This window comes from Pteropus vampyrus, unplaced genomic scaffold (genome assembly GCF_000151845.1).
Source record: "Pteropus vampyrus isolate Shadow unplaced genomic scaffold, Pvam_2.0 Scaffold396, whole genome shotgun sequence".
NCBI lineage: Eukaryota > Metazoa > Chordata > Mammalia > Chiroptera > Pteropodidae > Pteropus > Pteropus vampyrus.
In genome coordinates this window covers 623,749-628,295 of record NW_011889177.1, presented here as the reverse complement: position 1 = coordinate 628,295, position 4,547 = coordinate 623,749, and the positions used below count along the sequence as shown (strand labels likewise).

The following is a 4,547-nucleotide window of genomic DNA, read 5'->3' as shown; positions in this document are numbered from 1 at the left end:
CCGCGGCCAACCCCAGCGCGCCCACGCGTCCGGGACTCCTAGCAACCCGCAGGCGCGAGTAGCCGGGGACTGAGCGATCGCTTGTCCGACACGCTCCGCGGCCAACCCCAGCGCGCCTACGCGTCCGGGGCTCCTAGCAACCTGCAGGCGCGATCAGCGGAGGGCCGAGAGATCGCTGGTCCGGCAAGGTAGGCGCCCCCTACCTAGCACGCCAACTCATCCCAGACTCCTAGCAACGGGCAGGCGCGAGCAGCGGAGGGCAAAGCGACCGCGGGCCATCGCGCCTCCGTGTTCGTGACTCCTAGCCACCGGCTGGCGCAAGCCGCATAGAGTCGAGCGACAGCTGGTCCGGCAAGCTCGGCGGCCTTCCTAAGAGCGCTTGCGCGACCGCGAGTCCTAGCAACCAGCAGGCACGACCATGGGAGGGCCGAGCGATCGCTGGCCGGGCAAAGCCGGATAGTCGCCCCCTAGCACGCCAACGCGTCCCTGACTTCTAGCAACCAGCAGGCGTGAGCAGCGGAGAGCCGACGGCCGCTGGCCTGGGATTTCCTTTGGGCCTAAAGGGAGAGGGTGTGGAAGGAAGCTGGGAGAGGCTGGGATGTCCCGCCCGGCGGCGCAGCCTTCGGTGCAGGAACGAAGCTGCGCTTCCCTGACCGTGGGGCAGGCAGGGCCGGAGGAAATTAAGATACCGCTGCCGCGTCAGCTGCTGCTTATTCGGGTCCACTTAGCCTCGTGCCACCTGGACCGTCGGAGCCCCCCGACCAAGTTCGTGGAAAAGCTATGTTCAAGCCCTGAAACAGCGTCAGACGCCGCAAATATCCGTCGGTAATGAAAAGAGCTTTTTATCTGTATTAGGTTTTGCACTTTACAGATTATTTTCCAGAATGCTGTTGTTTGATAAAACACACCCTGTAAGAATGGTAGGAATCATAAAGTATTTGAAAAGGTAGTTGCTAAAAGGATGACTGTTTGTATACAACATAAGTAATGAGGGCCGAATCATTAAGACAAATATTCTGCATGTCAGGTGTGTTTTATCAGAATTACTGGAAGCTTACAATAAAAGCTAATCTTAAACATGCAGGCCTGGGGTGGTGCAGGTCCTGTTCCAGCGAGGCGTGTCGTATTTAACATTTAGTTGTTTCCAATGACTTCTGCATTTGTTTAGTATGCAAATGTTACTTAGAAAAGATTACACAATGTTTTCAGACAAAAAGAATAAACTCTTAAATCAAGTGTTGAACAATGCATCAGTAAGCATATTACTGACAGTCTGTGTTTTTGAGATCATGATTTTTCTGTAGATAGAAAATTTATTTCACAGACATTGTATTCTTGAGTCACCTACTATTATGAACCAGTTTATAGTTTTATGGATCCATCTACTTTGCTTATGGAAGTCATTAACAGACCCGGTAAGCCTTTTATATTTAATTATACTGTGGTTTTGAATATGTCACTCCTATCTTTTCCATTTCCTCTCATCAGCTCTTAGGAAGAATATAAAGAAAAGGAAAATAGGAAAGGCGATTTCATTATAGCAATGATATGTTTAGAGAGTGCTCTATATGAGGCACCAAATTAAAATTCCATTTGGTAATTCATTTAATTCTCATAGCATCCCACAGGAGATAAGCCGTTACTGTTTTTCAGATGAGGAAACTGAAGGCCAGAATGGTTAATTCACTTGCTTAAGTTCATACAGCTAGGCTGGTGAATGATCTGATGCCAAGTCCATTCTCTTAACCACTGTGTCATTCTGTCAACTGAGAAAACAGCTGATACTAGAAAACCTTCAGACTCTTTGTTGAATGTAAGGAAAGCATCACCAGCTATCATATTAGACAAAGTCATCCACATATACACTCCATGAATGATCTGGGCATGGCCCTTAAATCCTTCTCCCTCACCTTCTGAGTGCAGTCACAAACTCCTATCAAAATAATTATGTCTCGATTATATTTTTTTCCATTGCAGCCCCTACCAGTTCATCCACTAGTGCAGCCAGTTATCTAACACATGAATCTCATGTCACTCCCTGCTTGTTTCCACCTCAGCTCTCACCCAATTGCACTCTTTCATCACCAAACAGAATGACTTAGAGTTCCCCAAAGACACCATATACACGGGCTTTGCAAATGCTATTTCTTCTTTCTCGTGATCCCCACTGTATTTGCTGAATAAATGGCTATAGAGGAAGCTAAAGCAATTTCTCAGACTTCTTAAAACAATTATTTTCTAACAAACTCATTTGTCAATTACCTTTTATCTTGTAATATTCCATTATCTGTATTCAATAGCTGACTCACTAAGTTCATTTAATAGAGTACTAGAGACAAAAAAACCCAAAAAAACTAAGTAATACAGTCTGGACCTCTAGTAGCTCTTAACAGAAGAAGAAGAAATAGGCAAACAACTATTCAGTAATGTGAATGAGAGGCAGAGTGGCTGTGCCTTCTACAGTGAAGCCCATGTAGAGTTGTTAGGGAAGGAACCAAGATAGGGAGATGCAGAAGAGGTAGATGGAGTAGCTGACAAGGCCCAGACCTAGGCAGGAGGGGATCTAAAACGAAGCAGAAAGGGTTGAACTTACACCGAAGGCAGCGCGTTTCTCTGGAACTGGAAAGGATGAGAGTAGAGGCTGAACTTTCACAGTTTTGTAATAGGACACTCACAGTGGTGCTCATCTTTCCTCTGAGAGAGCCGAGCTTTTCATTTAAGAGCTGTCTTCACAGAAAGTAAGGAAAGAGGTAACATGAAGGGGTCATAGGAGACTGAGATATATAAAGAGTAGAGTACTAGCAAAAGCTAAGAATGGAGCGGGGCCTGTTATTAGACTCAGTGCAGGAGACATGTTCTGCCTTGCTGCTATGGTCCAGTATAGGGAAGCGATGGAAGTTCAGTGGGGTCACACTGGCAGCTGAGGCCGGGAGGCTGGTCAGTGTACAGCATAACTCTTCTCTTCAGGGTCAAATGCTTTACCACAGCCGTGCAGGGTTTCTTATGTGGCTTGTGTTCACAAAAGTCTTTATAGGATGTGATCCTACAAGTCTTTATTGGAAAGACTGCAAAACAGGAAGGATCATGCTCCTTCCTGTGTTAAGGCAATTGCTTGTGAGATTTTAACTGTCATGAGTGAAGCGTGGCATTAGAGCTTTAAGCTGTTGACAGGAAGAGGTTTGAGACTCACCTTTTTACATATTTACAACTTACCAATTTTGGTGAACAGTGAGAAGGGGAAAGCCACTTCCTTTGTTTGAGGCTTAGTGAACCTTGACTGAAGTTGACTGTTCTAGACCCTAGAGCAAGATTTTTATATATGTATTTATGTCTCCATAGCAACACACACATATATGCATACATAATTATATAGGTTCACAGATGAGGGAAGGACAGAGGTATATTCATTCTTTTAGTGCCTGCTGTGCCAGGCTTTGTGCTAGCCCGAGGGTATGCTGATAAACATAATAGATAGGGTTCTTAAAGCTGAGTGTAATTACTAATGAGACTTAGAAAGGTTACCAGAGCATGCAAATGTTTTTCCCATCCCAAAGTCCATGTTAGCAAGTCTGGTTCCTCACATCTAACAGGGCTGATTGGTTTAGCTTTTAGTTGGCAGTCCTCTTCATCTTACAGGCTTTTGCTCTCCTACCTGCACAGCAGAGTGGTCTGTGGGATTATCACTGTTTTGTCCTGAAGATGCCAGGGTTTGTTCCTGAAGCTACTGCGTAGTTATCAAGTTGTTATTCCAGAATCCCTGCAGTATAGCAGAGAAGAACCCGTGTGACATGAACACGTATCACTCAAGAACTTAAAAACATGTAAGTGTGCTATATTTCTCTCCTACAGCCCCTGCCCTTCCTAAAGCTAGTAAGTCAAGGCTGCCAGTAACAAGATTTGAAGAGTAAGAGAGGGGAAAAAACCAGCTCTATTAAACATGTAATTAAAATTTCCTTGGAACTCACTGAACGTGTTCATAAACACAACTAGGAATTGCCGAGTTTACTGGAAGATAAAATGATCAAAAGTTGTGCTACTCAGAAATCACAAGCAAGGTCTAATCAAGTATTTTCAATACTGAGTAGGCCAGGATGTTAGATTCTCACTTTTCCTGTGTCACCTCCAGCATGAAATTCCTTCATTTTATATACACGTAAAGGAGACCTATCCTGTTTTTTCTCTCATCTCTGAGGTAGCTGAGATTTCCAAAACAGAAACCATCTTTATGCCACAAGACTAGAACGGTAATTTCTTTGCTTTGTGGCGCTGCACTATCAGAACCACTCAGGAGCGTGTGTTTAACATCTTAAAAGTTTATTAAACAGTACCTTCCTGTTTAGGAAGTCATTTGACAGATTCGGCAAGTCTAACACGCAGGAGCGTGAATTCGTTCCTCACGAGCCCTCCAGGAACCGCGCCCCGTAGGGTGGAACCAGCGGAGCCCGCCCCATCCTAACGCTCGCGGCCGGATCCACCCGTAGCCCCGAGGCCCACAGGCTTGTGACGGAGCCGCGCGCCGACGCCCGGCGGCGCTCTGCAGCCAGGAC

General features: G+C 45.8%; 1 protein-coding gene across 1 annotated transcript in view; it reads right to left on the bottom strand.

Moving 5' to 3' along the window:
• WDR60 (WD repeat domain 60) overlaps nucleotides 1–4,547 on the bottom strand; it is a 46,908-nt gene that overhangs the window by 40,254 nt on the left and 2,107 nt on the right. Inside the window, exons 2-3 of the mRNA XM_023523605.1 lie at nucleotides 3,653–3,757; nucleotides 3,214–3,299 (exon numbers count right to left, since the gene is read on the bottom strand). The gene's annotated coding sequence lies outside the window, so the exon portion shown is untranslated. The remainder of the gene's footprint in view (nucleotides 1–3,213; nucleotides 3,300–3,652; nucleotides 3,758–4,547) is intronic.